General features: G+C 36.9%; 1 protein-coding gene across 3 annotated transcripts in view; it reads left to right on the top strand.

The window, feature by feature from the left end:
* The first annotated feature begins 7,411 nt into the window (after positions 1-7,411).
* Positions 7,412-24,370, top strand: part of Kank (KN motif and ankyrin repeat domain-containing protein 2 kank) — a 111,002-nt gene continuing 94,043 nt past the window's right edge. The window contains exon 1 of one of the 3 annotated variants that reach the window (XM_078192417.1): positions 7,412-7,659. The gene's annotated coding sequence lies outside the window, so the exon portion shown is untranslated. Of the gene's footprint in view, positions 7,664-19,698; positions 19,825-24,370 lie in introns of those variants that run through there. The other 2 variants (XM_078192418.1, XM_078192419.1) reach the window with 2 other exon arrangements.

Genomic DNA, 24,370 nt, shown 5'->3' with positions numbered 1-24,370 from the left:
TGGTGTTTGAATGCTGAATAGAATACAGATCGTGATTGCCGCGGACAACCTTTGAAGAACGCGGTGCTTGGGTTACACGATAATTTGTGTAACGGTATTTCAACTCGGTTTTAACGTGCCTTTTTTACTAATTACAAGAACGGCCTCAGAAGTTCACATGGTTTTGGATAACAGGTACAATTAGCCACGTTGCCTGCGAGACGCAGTAGTGATACTAAACACACATCTGTGTAAGGCTTATTTTTGCTATTAATCTTCTACGCTATAAACATTTCACATGAATATAAATAAATGTAATTTGAAACTGGAAAATCGATCTTTGTATATAAATTGAATCGACAAATCAAAATTATAAAGAAAACCAACAACAAAATATGTATCATTATGGCTGATAATGAAATTGAGCTAAATAAGTGACTTGAAAATTACGCCGAGCCATAGAAAGCGTAATGAAAATAAGAAATAACATTTAAAATAATAGCAGTTTCTAATAAGAAATTATTTCGTTATTTTTTATCTCAAACATGACAAAAGAATAAATCCTCAAAATAACATGCAGCAAAAAGGTTTTATTTTAAGAGATCTTTAGATCAATTTGTTTTAACCCTTTACACTCGAATCTATTTTCATTATATTTTCAACATATTTTCAAAGATATTTTTCAAACATAATTTAGCTTATTAGCAAGTACAATGCTCGTTATTTTAACAATCTCTAAATATGATACTACTGCAATTATTTTAAGAAAAAGTATAGCAATTTTTAGTGGCGCCTCAAAGTCGCCACTCGAGTGCAAAGGGTTAATTTTTTCTGCGAAAAGTTTATTCTTAACAAATTTTAGTCTGAATTCGTCCAATATTGTCGCGAATTGATTATCGCAGAAATGTCAGATGACTCCAATTTCCAAAAAGAATTTGACAACTATCACAAATAAAGATTTCAAATAATTCTAAAATAGACTAACATCCGAGATAATGTGATTTCAATAGCGTCCATGTCTAGTTACTACGAACGTTCAGTAAATTACTCTATTATGATTTTCTGTCCTACAGTACTTCCTATGGTACCGTGCAGCAGCGTGGACGCGAACGATTACGCATTCCGTGGCATCATCATTAGAGGAGTCACCCCTGGTTCCCGGTAAGCGTAACAAAGCGGGCATTTAACTGGTAGCCGGGGTGAGATCTGCGGAAGATGGCGACGAGGTAAAATTAGAGGTGCGCGACTCCGTGCGATTATTAAAATAGAGTGACCGGTGCGTATCTGCGAGTTCAAGTGGATGCTTGACTCATCCGACGTAACGGATCGAGAAGTTGAGCCCGGAGGTTGGAACCTCCGCGAGATCTATTTGTTGACTGCTGGGAGTGCACCAGCTGGACGCAATCGAGGCTTTCGCAGGGATCCCCGTCCGGGTCATTGCCATCGCTTTATCGACTGTTGTTGACTTTGGCGCCAGGACCGGCCGAGCGAATTGTCGCGAGGATGCCGCCGTGATTATCGGATTCTCTCATCTGATTCCGAGGGCGATCGTGCGCGACGTGACTCGAATTTGAGGGACACGCTCTGCCATTGAGTGGAAACCTCGTCTCTCAAGGTAACTCCGCTCGTGGCAGGACGTATGACGAGCTCCGAAAATTCTTCTCACTGAAGCATCATCCTGTATTCGACTACTGAATTTGATGTAGGATATCTCGTCCAGTGAATAGTATGTTCGTCGAAATGTTAATTTACAAGTTTGTTTCACAAGCAAGTTCATACATCTCTCAACACAATATTTTTTGATAGTTACAACTTTTCTGAAAAGCGTATTAATACGCTTGATATTGTGTAAACTAATAGTTTCATAGAACTTACTCTAAAGTGCGATTTGTATTGATCTCTTGCGCTCGATGCTATTCTAAATAATAATCACATATTTAACAATTCTTTAAGTATTAATTCTTTAAGTTCAGCTTCGGAGCCTTTGACTGCAAAGGATTTAATATAATTTTTATATTGACTACTGAATGTTATGGAACGTCGTTGAGACATCTGTTGATTAAACAAACGGAATAAAAAACGAATTCTAAGCAAAAACAAAATGGCATATGCGAGACATCTTTAAGTGTGCAATAAAACTGGCGCGTACATTTCAATGTGAAAAGGATACACGTTCATAGTTCATTCATTGGACAGATAACCTATATCAATAGTTGTTGCGCATGCATGAACGTCATCAGTTTATATCTGTTTACATAACCTTGACAAGACTATAAGAATTAAAGAATAAGAAATTATATTTTAAGGGTCTTATACTTGACTGTACATTCCAATAAAGAGAATTCGATCATACAATTGCAATAAAAAATATACGTATTATAATCAAATTCTAAAATTGTGTAAAACAGAGAAAAAAATAAATAATAATTTAAAAAATTTCAAACTTCTCGAACTATATTGTTACACAATAGAGGCATAAAACTAGTAACAAAAATTTAAAAAAATGTTTTTATAATCTTTGAACTTCATTTGAAAATTCGTAAAATTTAACATGAAAATTCAATACTTTTTGTAAGTTTTCAATGATATGGGTAAACGTTGTATACTAAATCGAAAGTGTGTTGTATTTTGGCGTTTATATGTTCTACTTTAATACTTTGGGACACGGTGGAATTAAAAATGTCCCATTTTTTATGTACAGTAACGCATAGTGGGACATTTCTAAACCCACCTCGTAATATTGCATTTTTGCGCTGTTCATTCGTAAACCCATGTGGCACGTTAGGACTATTTAAATCTCTATGTATAACAACAAATTCAGTTGAATTATTATTTGTTTATGCTTTTGTATACTTTACATTAAAAATGAATGCTAATTTTGTTTAATTAAAAACGCGACAAAATTTCTGTGCAACATGGGTTTATTTATTCTCTGAAATCCTGTATCTCAATGAGTTAATATACCGTAAAGGATTTCTCCCCTTTTAATGTATATTTATACAAATACATGATGTAAACACAATGTTATACTAGTATCCGAATACTTTCGGGAGTAACCATAGTTGCTTTGATAGTTTGGAGCACTTTGGATGAGACACAGCTTACCAGCATTACTCCATACAGATGGCAGCTAGTGTCAGTCGCCTATGGACCACGTAAAGCGGAAAAACAAACACCAACTTACAGTACCATACGTCAACTTGCATCGTTCTAAAGATTTGCCAACTGTTTCTGACATTCGGCCACCTAAAAATGAACAGGAAAGAACTCGACGTGAATCGAAAAACAAATGATTCGCCGGATTCCCGGACGCTAGAATTTGAACTGTAACGAACTCGTCGCTCGGCCAAGACAGCCTTTTTGCCTGTCCGGCGAATCTGCAACATCGGCCTAAAGATAGAGTGCACAAGGTTTCAGGTAGACCGTTGCTATAACCAGATACGACGGCTTTGAAGCATCACCGTGGGTCATTTTGACCTCACTCGGCCGGTCCAGGATTAAATTACTTGCACATAATGCGCCTGGACCTTCCTGTCCGAGCAACAAGACGACGGATGAAAAAAGATCGGCTTTTCGTTGAAGTGTGCTTCTGGCGAGCACGGACCGAGAGGTTCCGAGTACTTGTACTTCTATTCTGGAGCACGAGCTCGAAACCGAGAGATCTTCTACCTGGATCGAAGGAACAAATCTCCGCGTGTGCCAATCCGCACGTTCAAAAGGGTCGACCGGGCGAGATCCTGGGTCCTGCGAGGGCCTTCGGGGGCCCGCCGACTGAATAGCACCATTTTTTCATGGTGAAACCGTGACGTCATCCGTTCTCTCGCCGTCACGTTCTTCCTGTCTCGGCGGCCGCTCAAAGGAATAATCAGGTCGGTCGAATTTGTCACGGAAACAGGTAAATATATTGCTCCGCCGACACAGCTGTATTTAAAAAATTCCAGTGCCCCACTTCGTCCGTCTAACGGCCTCTTCCGTGTGCAGAGGTGTTAGAATGATTGGACTCGCGGTGCGAGGAAAGTGCAAAAGTGAAAACGTTTCCTCTGTAATTCGTGGTTAATCTGTTGTAACTGTTGTTCACGGTTCTCTGTCTCTGTGCGGAGATAACATCGCGGAATAAATAGATAAGCAAACAATTTTACCGTTTCCTGGAAAGAAAATTAACCGGTTAGCTGTTTTTGACGTGGTACGATCTGCTGGTTAAATTGCAATTTTAATGAGAATTAAAACCTGAAAAATAATGAAGAGATAAGAAAAAAGAACTGGATATAGTATGAACGGAGTACCATGTTTCGTTATTTATCGCTGCATCGATTACTTTTTGTGATACATTTTTGGTGCACACATTTCTAAAAGACCGCAACGGTTAACTAATTAAAGAAGTCTATTATAATTTATTTTTTGGTTGCTTTTAGATTAATTAGATTCTCCATTTATGCATAGTTATTCACACTATGAGACTATTTTGCACTTTCTCAGGCCTTATTGAATCGCATCATTTGCTTCATTAACATGTTACACTTACATCATGCACATCGATCGGTAAGATAATGAATTTTTAATAATAGGATTTAATTGGTTTCGGATTAATTCAATTAGATTACTTTCCCAAATATCAAACACAATAATAGTAATAATTTTGTCTATAAATGAATGTTTAGAATACATATTTGTCGCTATATTGACATTTTGTATGCGTGGTTTGGTGCTCAATTGTTTAAAATTTACATCGGAATTGTTTCAAGTATTTCAGTATACTATTTTATGTAACGTTTGTATTAATAATGAATTACAAATCCAACGCTATGAGGCTGCAGCGAATACTCGTTTATGTATTTCAGATTCCTTTGATTGCCTCATTGTCGCTATTTCCAGTTAAACTTTCTATATAGGACCGTCGAAATTATACATTAACGTTTGATAATAACGTTCCTGTTTTTTTTTTCGATACCAATCAGCACAGCCAGAATCCTGTTTATCTACGAAGTGGACGAAACGTGTGGAGCAATCATCGTAAAACGATCGGCGTGAAAGCATGCTGGTAATTAGCCGGGTGTGATCTCATATCTCGTTTATAAGCAGTTACATAACGCGAGATGAAAACTCGTTGATCGTGCTAATCGTATTCCGATTGTGCAACCTTCAGTCTTCCTCTTCTTAAAAAGTAGTTCCTCGTTAAATAGCACACCTCCTAGGTGTGTTATCGCAACACAGTTAATATTGACTCGGCTAACTACGAGGGCCGAGTGACGAAGTTTATTTGCACCCTCGTCGAGATTTTGAGGTGGATCTCTAATCATAGAAATTTCTCTTTCGATCCACTCGCTCCTATAATTAATTGAATCCATCATATTTCCCGTTGTTATCTCTCGATGTAATTTCTCAATGTCTCTAAAATTATAGTCGAACATTTGCATCGTAGTTTGAAACCGCCGGTAATTGCCAAAGTTTTTCGATCTATTACGCAGGTATTAGTAACTGTCTTCATTTGCAAAGAGGATCATGATAAATATTTGACGGTGTATGTGGAGAAACTGAGCTTTTACGAAGCATGGGCACTTGTGAATTTTATTCAACACACAAAATGACTGCTATCTGTTACGAGATCTTTTATAATGTAAATAAATATTCGTTTCTTTGTAAAAAATCAAAATTGTCTGCATCAGTTTTAAGAAACAAAAGACGGTTAGCCTCTTAGGCACGACGCGCCATTATAGTGGCTTTCGTAGATGTTTCGTGCTTTATTGAATTGTATTAGTAATTATTAAAGTAGAAGTGTATATGTACAATACAGCAAGAAAAGAATATAGCTAATACTATATATAGCTATACCAACAAAATATATATTAAAAGGAATGGTAATTTAGTAATAAAAATTTTCATTCGTGCAAAGTCCAGCCGTGCCTAAGAGGTTAGAAGTATCATTTATATCAGTGAATGCCTAAACCCCGCAGTCCAATTGCAAATTCTGAGATTGTAGCTTCCCTTCCCCAACGATCCCCTAAAATTCGATACACGAGTTCTATCTGTCGCCTTACCCAGCTTTGAATGAAGCGTGTACTACTAATAATAAAACAATATAAATTACGCCATAAAAGTTTTCAAACGATCGACATCTTATTCTTTATTAATGTCTCATAAAACAGTAAAGTAGTCATATATTGAGTTTTAGATGCATTTAGTTTATTAACCCTTTGCATTACGATTTTTTCTAGAACTACGTTGTTCTTAATAATTTGCTTGATGAAACGAGAGGACCTTTGTTATCTGTCTGTTTTCACTTGATTTCATTCCCGGATTTTGATAACAGAGGACTGAAACTTTGTTTCGATTTAATAGAAATGATTGGCAGTCGTATTATTAAATTACGTACGAAATGTTCGTCACGAGTCTAACTTGTTATTATATTGTTATTCTGTACCTGTTATCGATATTATAATATATTGCAAGAGGTTAAATAAATCACTCGATTAGGTCCATCGAACTCCATAATTGAGCTTTTCAGCGGTTAATCTCGTTTCCAACGTCCACAAATGCCCCAGATAAGGTACTTTATAGCGAAAATGACGAATGAAAGCTGTACTGCCAACATTAAAATAGCATAAAATATACCATACAAATTTTTCAGTAACAGACATGTTAATCACGATTACAGTCTCAAAAAACAGTAAAAAAATCACATATTGAGTTTCAGTCACACCAGGTTTTAATATCAATGAAATCACTTGATTAAGTCCAACAAACGCTTTTCCACACTTTGCCTTCCATTTCCACCTCTTCAGCAGTTAATCTTGTTTCCAAAATCCAAAAATGTCACCAACAAGGTACTTTATAATGCTAATAAATTAAAAATGCTACAAATTGATACTCAACCAGAAACCCTTGTGGCCTACAGTATTTCCTGGGCTTCAACGAGTTCGAAATGCATAGAGAGGTCTCCAGTTCGCATCTGCGATGAAGAAAAAAAGTGTAGCAGAGCATGCTGATCGTAGCTGAATAGATAATGCAGCATTGAAATCTGTTCAGCAGGAGGATCAGGACGAAACCGGTGTTCCCCTCGTGGCAAATCCCCGGCGGACCATCTGTCGGCCCCGAAAGTCGCGAACGCGTCCCTGACCCCTGCCTGATCGACTTCTTTTCGGCCGGTGGGGCCCGCGCGGTCTGTTCACCCTCTGGTCGGGTCGGGATCGGGTTCGAGCTCTCTGGTACGGGAGTCCGTAGAAGCAACCTGTCGTTCGGTCGCTCGCGGCGTCGCTGCATCTACCCAGCATCTCCTGCTGTCTCTCCTCTTTTTCTATTTCTCGAGTCCGGCACCGTGTGCCGGCCGCTCGTAAACTACATCCGTCTCTTTTTCCTTGGTGTTCCGCGGAGCAGAATGGAAGGGGCCAGGAGGCCGAAGGAGAAGGAGAAGAACCAGTCGTGAACCAGAACCGTCGGTCCTCAGAATCTCCCAGTCACCTCTTCGAGTCTGTGCGGGGACCAGCTTGTGGATTTCTCCCGATCGCGTGTGTCGCAGGGTGATCTCGAGGGCGCGCACGCGCGCGCGTGCCCGTTTCCGTTATCGATCGACGAGATCGACACCGCCGCCTCCTCCTCTGTTTGTCCGAGCGGTAGATCCTCGATCCCCGGCGATGATCCAGAACGGCGACAGGGACGCGGCACAACGATGCCGAGCACTGACAGGTCGGTGAGTCGAGTTTTCCTTTCGAGCAAGCTTCTCGCGCGGGTCGAACTGGTCGGGGCTCGCGAAAACCGGTCCATCGGTGCACGATCGCTGGACGGATCGTGACATTGTCCCCCTCCGAAAACCGGTACGCCTCGGAAATGGAAATTCTTGATTAACTGGGTCTCCAGGATTGCATAAGCGATCGCGCGGCTTCGCTAGATCTGGCAGATGTCTGTGCAGACACGTGCTTTAGAGGAACATCGCGAACCGACCAGTCGCGGGCACATAACGAGGATGCTGCCGAAGGTGGATTCAACACTGCAGAATATTTTGATCCGAATGATTTCGCGATAGAAAGCACGTCAAAGTGTATACTTCTTTGAGTCTGATTTTTGGAATCGTCGCTTTTTGTCACGGTGTAGATTTAACTTCGTCGAGTGTAATAAATAGTGCAATTATCCTTACTGAAGTCTTCTTAACGAAAGATGCATTTTGCTTTTTATTTTTTGTGTCTTCATTGTGTTCGTCCTTAACTATTACCGATCACTTATTCATTTGTAGTGATAATATAATTGTCTGAAAACTTGTAAAAAAGGAATGTGTTTAGTACACTTGCTTCTACTCAATCGTACTTGGATCCCTTTGTTATTAATCTGCAAAGTTAGTAAAATTGATTTCGCCTTCTTATTTAATACTTTTATGTCAATAATAACCGTTGGCGGTCTGTGAGACATGAGTGATTACATAAGTCTTAAATACGTGTTGGAGTTAAAGTTCAAGTGTATCCTAAATTAACTAATATGTGAGTGCAAAATGTTCGTGTTTATTGAATATTTTAATTCTGCCCTGATGTAAGTAATCATTGGCAATCGTAAGCAATCTGTCTTGTTTAATGAACTGGTGCCATAGTTGGTAGCGGAAGTATCTTTTCGACCTCCACGTTTTTCAAAATGGCGGACAATTTCGCAGATCAAGCGCGAATATTATCGAAGCAGCGTTACCTCAATGTAGTTGACTCTTATTCATATTGTTAACACCATTTACTTAGCCATATCCCCGTTTTAATTTCGACGTTAGATGACCGAATGGAGACATTTTTATGCTAATCAACATTAAAATTTCTTAATTTTATTCAAATTTCCACGGTGTACGAATGTTGAAGTAATTGATGCCGTATAAATTTGCTTTATTTCATTCCTTTGAATGAAATGTAATTTTATGAAATTTTTTAAATTTTTAGCGCGAATGTGATAATATCAAAAAACATTTTAAATACTTCACATGATTATAGAACAATTAAATCATATTCGTCTCGAATAATATAGGCATTGTACAAATTCTACTTAAAATTCACGTTATATATCTACATAAAGAAATAAAGATTATATTTTAAAACTGAGATTTCGAGATTCGACATTTTCTTTTAAAATGTCTATTTCGCCTTACTATCGTACATATCAGATAACGTATACAACTAAACCTATCAAGCCGGTCTGGCTACACATCTATTGTTTCAATGTTGCTGAAATTAGAAAGATTTCTCCGTAGAAAATGATTGGATAAATTTTTTTATCAAAGCACACATAAAAATGACAATAACTCTTCTTGACAAATACAGTCTTTTCCAACAATACAAAACAAGACACATTGTAGTTATTTTCAGGGCTCAGTAAGTTAGTGATAGAATGGTATGCAGCATAGTTGCAGATGTAACAGATTTTGCTATTAAAAACTCCTTGCAACAGTATATTGTAAAATCAACTATCTCACGTAAATACGTGTGGTATTAAGTTCGACGTTTTAGAAATTTGTTGCAATCGAAGTCTGTACGAGAAGTTATCACCGTCTGCCCGCCGTCACAAGCGCATCCGGTTCTGCATAGTAAATCATCGATGAAAGATCGAAACGTGTCGGGACAACGTCGATCATCCCACTGTGTAGAGTCGTGGTGTCATCGCGTTAATTGTGACCGAGAAGCTGCCACGGCCGTGGAATTGGAAATTTGTTCGCGGCTGCGTGGGTGACTTTCTACTTCGTATCGTCATTGGATCGATGCAAATGTTATTTTCGAAGGACGGAAGAGCGAAAAAGCGTGGGTCATCCGGAGTTTAGAATCACGATGGTCTGGTCGATGGAATTTTACCCAACGCAATGGAATCGCGATTGAAAAGCGAAGAGAATCCAATTCACCTAACTGCATTGCAATTGTAGTCCATACGATTCTTCAATTTCAATTTCTTGGTAAAGTTTGTATTGAATAAAAATAGCTGCTTGTCGAAGCAGTAACGCAACCGCTACTCAGCTATTCGTAACACACGTTCGATATAGAAACGGCACCTAACTTAAATTTCGAAGCTACCGAGACTTGAACAAAGTCAATCGAATGAATGGACCGTGAATATTCATGAGCGACCACTGACATTAACAACTCGGGACTTTATATAGGAGGAGCATTGGAAGCATGATAGATTAATTGGCAGATGTTATCAGATTCACCTCGTCACTTGTTCGGTGTCCACCGGTTACTAGCCATCGATTTTCGATTACGTTAATGACTGCGCGTAACAATAACACATTTCGATTTGGTCCCCGACGGCATGCTTTCTCGCCCCTGATTTAGGTCACTAGTAATTGCGATTCTAATTGTTCCGTAGGCTCGAAGTTTTTATAACGATTAACCAGGTAGTTGTGTTCGATGAGTATACTCGTCATTGATAAGTGACAGTATTTCTTGTCATCCGGAAAAAATAGTGACCATTGACTGGTACGCTCTTGGGCCACCAAATTAGTATAAAAGGTGCGACCAAAATAAGAAATACAGAACTCCATCAACTACAACCGTACAAGGCACAACCGCTGTCTCTCGAAGCATTACCTCGCTTGTCAAACATTTATATTAAAGCAATTTATACTTTAACTTGACTGATTTAATGAAATATTCACTTGCGATTAATTTCTCAACGTGAAGTCAAGCGATAACCGAAAGTATCTCTCAATTAAATTACCTTAGAGTAACTCACATTTAGCTCGCGCCGAAACAATTGACTATTTCAATTGAAATTTTTGTGAAAACAAAAACATATTTTGAAATTTCAAGATGTTTAGAATATTTTTAGGCCAAAATATAGCAAAAAAAAACAGACAAAAAAAAGTATAATTTGAGATAAATTCATGTGTATAATGAATTTATTTATGTGCAATGATAACATTTTTTAAATATAAAAGCAAGACTCGAAAGGCAATTAGTTCAGCGTTAAAGGCACTTAATCAACAAACAATCCTACACGAAGGTGTTTACATTGCTATAAAAATAAGATGTTACAGTATTGCTATTCAATGTGCAAAGTGCTAGTATGTATCGTTCTTTTTTGCAATTTGAGTTTTTAACTTTTACAAGTATTTGACTTTTCCTTCGCTTTTCGTGTATTATGTATGCAGTATATGTTATTGTTAAATGAATAAATAAATATTAGTAACAAAATTGTTACTGTCATAGAGCAGAACTGTTTTTTTGATCCAATAATTTAACAGCAACACTTAGTCTGTATTTGACGAGTATACTTGTCATCGCTCGATACTCGCGACACGTATAGGTTTACGTACACACTCTGAAAAAGGGACACCACAGCTAACTGATACTAACTGATAAAGTTAATAGCATAAAATCAAATTCTATTCTCTTGTAAATAATATTCAGATATTAAAGTAGATGTAAATATACAATAAATATAGTCTCTTTCTCTCCTAAGAAATTACTGCGATCGACGAAGTTCTAGCCATTATGATAAGAAAGAAAAGACATTTTCATATCAAATGTAGGTGCTTGTTACGATTGACTTGAACAATTTTTATTTTGCGCAAAGGTCTGCGGTCTAATCGTGACAGTTCGGTGTCGTTAGAGTCGGAGCACACGGTCCCCGTTGATACGTTCATTAGCGCGACATTCACGTATAAATTGCGACAATACACATAGGTTATTGAGAATAATTATTTCATGTATGTACGTCGAGTACTCGGCTCGATTCACGTGGCGCGCGAAGTCAATAACCTGAACGATCGCCGGGACTGTGGGCGGGAGCAAATTCGCGATAAAAGCCCGTCAATAACGGACTTTGACGCGCCGATATTGAAAATTGAAAAATCTGTTATACAAGATATCTGTTCGAGTGACGATTCTGCAAATGGCTGCTAAAAATTATTCGATCACCCGTTCGACGGCCATTTTGAAACGAAGTGCCGAAGCTCGTTTAAAATTCTAGGCGATTAAAATTTCCTGATACACAATAACGATGTCGCAGACTGCAAAGGCTTTTAGAAAGTTGCCAATGTGGTGGCAATTAATTAACATTTCATTTCGCGATTCTAGATTAACGAGGTGAAATGTCCTATTTTGTAGTGATGTACTAATGGGCATGTGGGAAATACTATTGAATAGATGATATGAACGATAAAAAGAAGTTAACGTAAACATATGCTCTACATGACCTCGTTTTTCATTGTCCCAGATACTACAAGACCTCTGTACATAAGTGGTGCATCAATAGCCTCATTGCTTCTATCGTGATTAAATACTCTCTGATGACAGCGTATCCGTGGTTGAGAAACAATACAAGAGAAATTGTGCATTGTTACTTCTTTACCTTTCTTAGAAAGCTTCAATTAAAAAAAAGGTTCTGCCAATAATCTTTTGAAAACAAATTTGTATAATGCTGGAATCAATGCACACACATGTATCAAATAAAATCTTAAAAACTATTTTTCGATTATTATCTTTATATTTATATTTATATGAAATATAAGTTTAAATACTTTATATCATTATCTACCTACGATGATAAAGTTCGACAGGCGACAATTTATATTTAACCCTCTTAGTACCGGCCAAAAGACTCTGTATCTGAGCGAAATGTTTAAAACTCATTTGACGAAGTTTGATAAAGTTTCGGAAAGAAATTGCAAGAATTTTGAAAAGCCTGATAAATAACAAGTTCAAAAAGAGAGAAGAAATAAGAAATGAAATTGTTGTTTAATAAAAATATTAAGAAAACTATCTTGTCAACAATAGCCAACAACGATATATCGTTGTAGGGTTCTAAGAGGGTTAAGAACTGTTCAATTAATTATTCAATTATCCAAAAATTATCGCGAATAACGTAAACTAATAACTTTAAAAAGTAAAATAATTTTAGGATTTTTCTAACATAACAGAATAGATAAACTTTCTAAAAACCTGTCAAAATGTTTCAAATCCTGTCGAAATATTCTTTTATTAAGTTTACACGTTTATGCTTGTAAAAACAAAGTAATAGACGAGCAGAATCGAATAATAATTTATCGTAAAATGGGCACGGTGAATGGCGATGAAAACCGTAATTATTTTTGCGCAGCCTAATGGAATACCTGCTTAAGCATCGCCATTGAAGAAGAGCCTTTTATTTACTTCTTAGAGGAGCCAAGGGTGGCGTACTTCCAGACCGTCCCACGCAGATGCTTTATTCTTCCGTAGAAGGCTAAATTGCTCTCTATGTTGAAGCCGCTGCGATGCCTCGGAGGCAAATGTTTGATCGTGAATGAGCGGTTCTCACTCGGTTGCTCAAGCTACGCCGACGCGTTACCATTTGCATATCGCGTTCCGCTATTTCTCTGTGTTTACGAGTGATTCGATCCTCGGCTACATTCCACGCGACCGTGTACCCGCGTACTCCTGTACCCGTACTCTCGTACTCATAGTCGTGAAAACAAGTGAACTCGGTCTACGTGGAAACACAGCGATAAGACACGGCCGCCTTTGTCGCTTTGCCGACGCCGAGCGCTCGCAATTTTCCTGTCTCGGACGCAGTTATACCTTGGGAAAACATTTAGAGACTTAACGACTCTGTGAAACCGTGGCAGCGAAAAAATTCACTAGCTGCGCTAGAATATACACTGTTTTGGATATTTAATCAAATGCGATCTCTTTGAAAAGTGTACGCGTCGCTGATATAATATAGAATTAAGTTGTTATTAAGTTACTGTTTTATTTTTTAGTTTGATTATTAATATTTATTTATTTAAATTACGAAATTAGGCTGTTTTTGATCACTGTACTCGTTATGATACAAGATGTTACCATTTCCTCGTGATGAGAATGTTCATCAAAATATGAAATATTACCATTTCTTAATAACGAGTATACTCGTCGTAACATAAAATGTTACCGTTTCTCCATGACAAATTATACTCCTCAGAACACAGAATGTTATAATATCTTCATAGCGAGTATACTCATAAAAAATAGCTAACTGGTTCATTTCTTCCAAGGCATCGATGTTTAGAAACATCAAAACATTTTAGTTATGGTTGATTTTGTTTATTACTATGATTTTTATTGACTTACTTATGAGCATTGAAAGCGGTTGGCGTATGTTGTAATATAAATGTGATAAAAATTGGTATGGATTTTGTATAATTTTTATATGTACATACGGTATACAATAGCTTTTATATGAATGTAGATAGTGAAATTCATTTCCCATAGAAACTATTTTAGCATTGAACCACAGGACTGAGCCTTTTCGAACAGAAATTGCATCTGATCGAATTTATATTTTAAAATATAGATTTAAAATACTTATAATACATGTACAAAATCAATAAAGTATTTCAGCTAGTATTACATTGAACACACAGTTGAAAGAAAAAATATTTGTATTTCTTAGAGGAGCTATTTTTATTCAGATCTGGTTAAAACCCGAACAGAAGTATAAGATCGATTATGAAGGCAATGTTCATTTTCCAGTACAACTGATCGTCAAGGCTTCCAAGCGTAGTTCCTCACTTATTTGTGACTTCACGCTGAAACGAGCCTATATACGTGGTCATAAAAGTTTGTCACGACAAATAGAGGAACGTGTTCGCGCCTCTAATCGACAGATTACGCACGTCGATGTTTAAGTTTCGCTGATCCCTTCTGCATACAAGATGAAATGCACGCGATCTTTACGGACGCGACGTGCGTGCCATACCCAAGATTAGCACACAGGCATTTCCGCAACAAAGGGGACTATTGTCCAAATATTACAAAATCCGAGGAATCGTCAATCATCCTTTTCACTTCGTTTCAACGATAGATATCTCCGTGACTGCGAAGCTCTTTATGGTCGGAATGGTAAAAGACAACAATAACTATACACAATTAGAGTGAATTTCACGCGCCGTTGCGTTCGAATAACTTGCGGCGTTTGCGTGCGACGCAACGCGAGGAAAGATGGTGAATGGAAAAGCCGAAGACTTTGTGAAAAGTTTACCAAGGCGCGCTGTTATTTAAGAGTGCCGATCGCTTCCGCGAATTGACACGTTCAGCTTCCTTTAAGCACGATGACAGAGGCTGCATTTAAATATACCTGAAGTCACCGCGATACCATCGTGTGATCTATCAAGATCCGCGGCTTTTCTGTCGATACATATAAGGATGTTCGCCAGCTTTGTGACACCAACCGTTTATTTTTTCCCGTTTTTTCATCGCGGTCGCTTATACCCCGAAGCGAAACGCATTCCTTCCATGACACGATCGTGTAATTAATGTTTGCACGGATTGGAGTTACCGTGAACGTAATCGTCGGACGATTATCTACAGCTCGGGCTGCTATTGGAACGTCGGAAGCCTCGCACACGTGGGAACGTTTGATCCAAGATTGGCGATTCTGAATCAATTTCCTTAAAAATCGATTTTTTCGATTTGTTCTTCGATTTTTTTTTCATCGATTCTTGGATATTTAATTCTGAAACGAATCGATCTCTTATTAAAAGTCGTTGTAATCATATCAACTGTTGTAGAGTAAATGTATTGATTTTAAACCTGTGATTAATAAATGACGATTAATGGATACTTCAATTATTGCTAATCCTTTTTGATGTTTTTAATATATAAATAAGCCAATTTAATTTAAAAGTTTATATGCAGTCTCTCATCGTGAGATACTATTGGCATTTTGATGATGCTGCAAATGTTAAACGTTTAATATTACATTTTAGGTCCGATTTACAATATCGGGTTTCGCGATGAAGCAATAAGCTGTACAATATGCATATTGATGTAAATATTACTTCAACCGATTTTTATCGGATCAATGAAGTTTGTACTTCATCACTTTCGGAAAATTTTTGCGTATCGTAAATCAGTTTCGTACTAAGTAAAGACATTATACGAATTTACAACTTCCATTTCAACCGAAAGGAAAGTTTCACGAATTTGATTTTCTGCGCTGACGATTTTATTGGTTTAATCTCTATCAAACTTATTTTAATGAATAATGAGAATCAGGGGATATGCCAAGAATTCGCCGACTTTTACAATTTAGTTACGCACCAGAAACACCGACTATGCGATAATTACACAACTACGAGTTTGGTAAAAAGTTTAGCGTTCTTAACAGTATAATGAGAACCGGCGAAATTTTCTCTTGCAAATTAATGGTAATCTAGCTTGAAAAGTGACATTAAATTCGAGGTATTTAGAACATCCTGAGAAAGTACTTCGCGAATAATTTCCATTTGTATTCATAAGGATGTTTCTTTTAGAAATCGGATAAAACTTCCGTGGGTCAGTCCTAAATTTATGTACGACTTCAATATTATAAATGTTCTTTATTTTCTGCAGCGATATGCAAAATTGCTGTCGTATAAAATTAGCAATATTCACTAATAAATTTAGCAGTTTTCGTTCAAAGCTGAATAAAACGACAAATTTGACAAAAGTCAGAGGCTCGCGTTGAAATACTTTTTGGAGCTCGCCATAGCAAACGCACGATTGGTTTTGTTCCCATTGTGTAGGCGAGTGACGCGTCAGTCAAATAGTTAATATTTCATTCGGGTATCGATCAGTTATGGCAGGCGGACCGGTGCACAGAACTTTCGCGGCAGATTGAACTGTTTCGTTCGGTATAACATTACTCGAAATAATTACGCCTCGGAGGTATTCCTGTGCTATTCATCTCGGCTCGCATGCAAATAAGAAGCGAAAGCCTAGTTTCGATTTATGAGAGCGGCGGCAAGAAAACGGAGCCCGTTACAGCCGAACGATCTCGAGGAAAACGCGAGGCAAACGTCGATGGAACGCCAGAACTCCTGGAAACGCATCACGTAACGCTCGCTCTCACCTGCATCGTCGACTGTCAAAAGCTGGGTAATCGGCGGGATGAGCATGTTACGCTCTTGCCGGCTTAATAACTGTCTTCTTCTCCAACTAGCAGACGTGACGTGCGCCGCGCATACAAGCACGTAAATGTATTAACCAAAATCTGCACGTGGTTTATCTTCGTTGTGCATACATGTATTACGAAACATTTGAAATTGCAATCAGCGTTTACTGTTAAAGGAAGAAACAGAAAAGGATGTTTATCCTTCGAGACTAAGTTAAATTAAAGTTGGCTAACAGTGCACTCATGCAAATACACTCGTACGCAAAAGTATTCGAACACTTACATTTCTAAATTCAACTAATGAAATATATATGCTAAACTGAAGCGTTTGAAATCATATTATACGTGTAACAAGGGATGAATCTTAAGATTACATAAGTGAAAGCTGAAAATAATTCAACAATATACATATACCGTTTATACAGTACATTTATCGTAAATACGTACCAGAAGTGGCTCACAAAAGTATTTGAACGAAACATTTAATAGTTATTTAAATTGAATGATTAAAGGTTTGCTATCGGTTGCTTTTATAAAAACCCTAAATCTATTTTTCATTCAGTGGATTAACTTGGAAGTAACATTTGCATCTTTTGATTGCCATATTTCAGTAATATTTTGCTTTAACGCTTCTTTCGAAGTAAAAACCGTATTTCTTAATCGTTTTTCGACTTTATCCCATAAGTGTCCAATGGGGTTTAAATCGGAACTTTGCGGTGAATGTGATAACACGTATGGAACATTATAGAATATTATTCTTCGACTATTTCAGTGATATGCTTCGGACCATTGTCCGACTAAAATCAATAATTGTTTGGTAATTTTAATTTTGATACATTGCTTTTAAATTAAAAACTTTGTAACTACTTTTTTTTTACCACCATAGTAGATCTACTATTATGTTTTATAGTCAGTCATAGATTTCGCGGTTCTAATTCTGTGATTTGTTTCCTCCAAACACTTTTACGTCCATCGCTGCCAAAAACGTTAAATTTTCTCTCATCAAAGAGCAATACTTTATTTCAGAATGAATTAATTTTATAAATCAATTTTTCGGCGGATTTTAAACGTACAGTTTTATTTTTAGTTGGATGCTAGAAGTGTAAGCGTTAAAATATTTTCATGTATAAGTATAGGTAGTCCTGAGGTGTAAATATAATTTGATTACTCCAATTCTTCCTGTTGTTCGTTTCATATTCGCACAGATCACATTATGCATTAAAATAATTATTTTCAGTTTTGATTTAAACTTTGGTCTTTCTGGTGATAAATAAAGAAATTATTCTGCGGATCTTTACGCAAAATAAAGGTTCTTTATCTCGATTGCGACAAAGAAGAGTTAGATGGAAATATATCATCGTTCCCAATATTTTTAATAATGTGAAAATATTTCCACAGCATTATTAAACTTGTCCTATATTTTACTTGCTCACATTTATCGTAAATGCATAGGGTCGAAAGTGCATGAGACAAGTTCGCGAGAAACAGTATCTCATTTTCATAATTTTAATGATCAGAGAACAAAAAATCAGAGACTACGTATGAAATTGTTATTTAACGTACTTTGTACAGCTTTTTGCGTAAAATTGGTTGCACAGAGTGCATAGTATAAGCCGGTACGGGTTTCATTTTTTCTTTCGTCGGATTAGGAGTATGGATCTCACGGTTGCGGAGAAAAACTCTTATCCCGGTTATCCGTCGTCGTTCGAGCATCTGTATCCACAAGTATCCGCTGCACATGTGCAAGCATGTTACGCAACTGTTTGTAATACCCATTTTGTTTGAATTGCAACAAAGCGGGGTATTTAGCGCGTGCGGTCTTTAGTCGCTTCTATGCTAACTATCCTAGGTAGCTCGTCCGAGAATACGTCAACAGATGCGATGCCGCGCCATGCAGTCGACGTTTTTCGAGTCAATAGAATGCTAATGTACCCATCGCGAAAAACTGAATAGTTGAAGGATCGTAAAACCAGTGTCGTTCTATGAATAAAATGAGCGCAACGCAAATAATCTCGAGCACGCGTAGATTTCCTTTTGCGTTTCTATTCGCACTCGGTTCGATTCCTTTGCAACTCTGAAATGCAGATAATTTAATTCGCTAGCACTTATTTATCTCGTTACAAAATTTGCTAGGAATTATGTTCAGAATTGTTGGAAACGATATGGCTGAGGAATAACTTTTGAACGACTTTCTTCCTTAAGGACGTGTCACTCTACTGCATATACATATAGGTATATTACATGTTATCGCCAGATGGCGACTTGCTTAAACTGTATGTCTCAAGGTGGAAGATTGACTATACAACGAAATTCCACCACACTTTTTAAATTATTGTAAAGAATACTTTAATTTTGAACCTTTTCGCTGCTAACTGAGAGAGAAAGTGTAGTCGATGAAATATTTATTGCTTATATTAATTTATTATATTATATTATTTTATATATTCATATTAGATGATTTAATATGAATATAATTTTAAGTCATAAATTAATATAAACAATAGATATTTCATGTCAATGAAATAGATTTCATTAAAATTGTATTATTTTCATTGTATTCGTGTTACAAATGTTTAAGATCATAGTTGATCAAATGTTGTATAAATATCACAAATTGAACAATATGAAGCACTTGATAAGTTTATAACGTTTTCATTCTAGCGCATTTGCCAATGTCAAAATTATAAAACTTTGGAAGTTACAAAATGTTATCCTTATCGTTTTATTGCACTTGAGTCCCTTATTTGCTCGGGGAAACTCGATCCGAACGAGCAATGGTCTTAATCCTTTACATAAAGATAAATTAGGTTCTCGAGGTTCCGTTTTCCTCTGCAACCGATTCAGTTTGATTCGAGAGACCAGCGTGTGCGGTTCATTGAGGAAAGTTGTGCAACGTTGTGTATCGTTTCTGTTCTGGATTGCAGTGTTGTATAAAGTTGTGTAATTGAGGAAAACCATAATGTTCCAATAGTCTATTTGATCAATCACATCCTTCCAATGCAAGTAAGAACATTCTCATAGTTTTATGAAGGACTGTAGATGACGCGCAATTGTACGTGAAACAAAATTATCAAATATTGTAACAGTGAGGATTTATCACATCCTATAATATGAAAGGCGATTACTTCTTTGAATTTATTTATACTATAATTTATTATTATGTTTATTGCTTTCCGCATCGATGATATAAGTGGTCCAGCTCTGCGCCTATGTGAAACGTGATTAGTAAACATCTTCAGCAAAGTTTGACTGGAAACTTGTCTTTAGTGTCCCAACAGTGCTAGGCTACCAGGATCTGTGAAATTTGACTGGCTTGCTTGCTCAAATATTTCCTCTTTTTACTACCGGGTTCCTGGACTTCATAGCGTAGACTAAGCTTGTCTAATTGAAAGTAGGGGTTCCGCTAGCAAGAACCCTCCTCGAGGTGTACGAGTCACGAGAGGAACCAAAGTCATAAAAGATTAACGCCTCTAACCTTATGAAAGCAAAAGCAGAGAATTTGTTCCAATATATGTTATTCAATTTTCTCTTATTTTCATTATTATAACGTGCATTTTGCTTTATTTTAATTTATTAGACAGAATTTACCCAGTTAGCTGTTATTATAGTTCTACTGTATACCGCATATATTTGGTTTTCTTCTTCTTTGTATTTTGTTTGAATACAAAATTTTTATAAAAACTATAGTATAATAAAGAATATGAAAGTACACAACCTTCTTAACTAATTAGCTGTATTTATGACTACATCGTCGCGAAGAAACGACAACATTTTGCATTACGACGAACAATACCGTCAAAAACAGCTAACTGGTTAACACGCGAGCAGTTAATAATAATAATAATTAATAATTTTGACGTCAGAATCATTTTCGTGAAGAATCACCACCCATACGTTAATATTCTCCTCAGATTTATTAAAAATATTTAAACAAACGTTCCAATGCTGACCTCAACTGTACTTCCACCTCAACTACTGTATTTACCTGTCACAAATTATTATACGTAATTGTATAGCAGCCACTTAATCGAGTGGAAAGACACTAGTTCTGACGTGTCCCAAATAACCAGAATCCACTCCATTGTCTTCCACGAAGTTACCATGACAGTAACCTGCACTCAATCTCGAAACGGCTATTATAAAATCTCGAGGACACACGGTACTGTGTCATTAGTTTCTAGATCTGGGTTTAAAACGCCGTGGCATGTCACCGGCCATGAACGCGCGAACACGCTCGATCACCCACGAAACAATGCGAGTTCCCTGTACCCTCGACGCGTTAACTTTTTCCCCGGCCGACTGGGAACGTCCGCGCGAGTCCTTATTTGGCTTCGGGCTCGGAGCTCGTTAAACCAATCGTGGAAAGTTCGACCGGCGAGCATCGCGCGCGATTCCGCACGCCGCGTTATCGATATCGAGGAAAACCGATTTTTCCGTTCGCCGTTGGCACTTCGGTTCCGTACCGCGTGCCTAGGAATTCCAGGAAACGAACCCCGGTGCCTGTTCCTTGGCCATTCCCACGAATGTCACGTGCGGACGCAGCTGGCTGGCATTTAACACAAGTAACAGATTTCTCATCGGGCCATTAAACGGCTACTACGTCTGCCTTCGCGTTCTTGGCCACGTCGCGAGCACGCTTCGCGGAAACAATACTACCGCGATTCACTCTCTCACCTGCGATTACCTGACCGCTATCGACGCGCGTCCCCACGAACTTTCACCGAAGCGATTCGGCAAAACTGGAATCCCGGAGAGACGCTTGCTTCTTGACCCTTGCAAGATCGAACGGCGGGATCAATTTAACGCTAGATTTACGGAGCAGTAAGAGCAGCTATTTTATATTGGGCTATGAAAGTGACAATAAGACATTTATTCTCCTTTTTAACGAGTGTTATTGTAATATTTAACCGCGAGTAACACGTATGTTGAATAAATAACTTATATATGTATTTTTACGATTGGAATAATCGTAAATTAAAAGTTAATGTTAATTAATATTCTATTTTATGAGATTACGTAAACCAATTTTAATTATTGTCTTCAAGGAACTGGAATAATTACATTGTAATTATAAGTTCAGATAAAAAAACGTAAGGAATTTCTGTAGAAACTTTTTTCATATTGTTTAGTAAACTAGAGCTTCTAAGATATGAACAAAATTCAATTTGCTCGGACTTTAAAAAAGTTAGTCCTTCTACAGACATCGTTTTATATGTATATGTTTTTTTATATGTATATGTTTTTTTATATGTATATGTGGTTTTCTGTAATATTTTTAATAAACAAAAAGAGGATTCTGCAGTTCCATGCTACGTTTGTGCACCAAATCTTCTTTCGTCTCACGATGCCTGAAAGAACACGTGGGTGAAAGTGGCCAATATCGTACCACTTATGAAACTTTATTCATTTACAAAAAAAATGAAAGACGATTGTTTTTGTTTAAAGTAAATATTATTTAAAATATCATTTAATAATGAAATATTATTTAATTATAAAATTGTTCTATAACTTTTTCACATTTTTTGGTAGTTTTAAGAACTCGCGCTTGTGGAAGTTCTGTTTTTTATTAGCAAAATACTGAATCAAATACTTTTTTGAATACTCTTATAAAATGAAATTTTTATTGAAAATACGGAAGTACTTTTCGAACAATTTAATATAATCCTACAAAAATGTACAAACGTTTCTCCACGTGACAGTATTTCAGATAAGTGAGGCAACATATTCATTACATTTAGTAAACGACGAACACTGGCTGGAAAACAGTTAATGGAAGAGTCTTGCACATTTTTAATCGTAACTTTTAAAGCGGCATTGTTTGGACGATCGGCGCGCGGCTCGAACAGCAGCTGAAATTTCCAAACAATGCAACATCAAATCTGTTTTTATCGTATAATAATACTGTAAACACGCGCGCAGTCTGTGCCGAAGAGGATTACGTATTCACAGAGCGTATTTCAAGGAGATTACGTTCGTTCGATGACGACGTTGTGTACGCACTGTATGCGCCGACTTATTTCCATAGCAATCGGAAGCGTGACGCCGCACAGTAGCCGGTATCGTCGACCTAGGCGAACAAAAATGAAGAGCCCGATCCTCAAAGAATTCTATAGAAAGGGAGTTCTTCTCATCGTCAACGTTAACTTTCACTCGCTAAGTTTGTTAAATGGAAAAACGCTCAACTGCCTCCGACAGCGCGCCATTAGACGTTTAGTCGCTTTATAGATTTATTACGTAAAACTTCATACGGTACTGCAAATGCGTCGCAGTTATAGCAACTTTGCTTCGTCCTGGAAAATTCCCCTTTAATTAGGCTTCAAAATACCAGCGTCCACTACGAAATATTGCCGCTGTTTCTCATTAACCCCTTGCACTATATTAACGAGTCGGACTCGTGACAAAGATTTTGTATACAATCTACTAAATATGAACATTATTAATATCTTTTAAATCGAAATCAAATTTGATTCTTCTGTTATTAAAGTCTATAAACGAAAGTAAATAAACGAAACGAAAATTGCTTGATCCTATTACGGAGAATATTAAGGATGAATAAGGGTTAATCAACGCAACGTGAAAGGCATTGTAGTGGAAGGGGTTAACGCAGTGACGGATGTCAAAAATTTCTTGTATTAACATTTTACCAACAGGTCATTTGACAATAAACATTTTCATGTTTTCATAGCATTAGCATTAATCAATACTTATCTTATCTGTTTTATCTATTTTATTCATCGTGAAAGATAGCTAATATTTTTGTTATATAATATAATAATATTTATGTTATTTTACGTCAATAACAAGAAATATTTAAAATTATTAATTTTTACTTATTAGTAGGTCGTTATTTAGAGATTAATTATAATAAAAATTATGCAGTTACTAACAATGCCCCGCAAGAAAAAGATAATTTACATTTATTTTTCCAACGTTTAATCCTACGATAAAATATAAGTATAAAATTAATAGTGACAAAAGAATAGTATTTTATTTCTGTTAAAAGTAAAATGATAACGTTCATGTTCCATAAATTTTATGCGGAATCTACATAAGAGGTCCGACACGCTATTATAGTGGCAGAAGTTAATAAAGTTGACTCTTTAAATTTTAAAGCAACGATATTTTTGCGTTAACTCTAAGTGATCGTTTGCTATATTTACACGTTATACGATCACCGCGCGCCGGTAAAGTTCGCGATTATTATAGTTAACGGAATCAAGTCAAAGAATAATGCCAAGGTTACGGGTGCGCCTGGAAAATTAGTCGATAAAATAATGGCGTGGGCAATCGAGAAATGTGCACGTGTGTGCACCACGTTGTGTTCCTTGAAATAGCAGTTCGCGAAAGCCAATTTCAGCGACGAAGAAAGTACATTACAGATCCGATCAATTTATAATGAGCTCGTTAGATCTCTATGAAAAGTTCCATCAGCTCGAATTAAACCGGACAAACGGTAATCAATAAAACAGTTATCGTATTCGATCTATCTGTGACTCATATTTGATTCTACATTAAAAATTCTTCTTTAAAAGATATGCATAAAACAAAA

This window comes from Augochlora pura, chromosome 10 (genome assembly GCF_028453695.1).
Source record: "Augochlora pura isolate Apur16 chromosome 10, APUR_v2.2.1, whole genome shotgun sequence".
Classification (NCBI taxonomy): Eukaryota; Metazoa; Arthropoda; class Insecta; order Hymenoptera; family Halictidae; genus Augochlora; species Augochlora pura.
The sequence above is the reverse complement of the archived record's forward strand: the minus strand, read 5'-3'. Positions and strand labels throughout refer to the sequence as shown.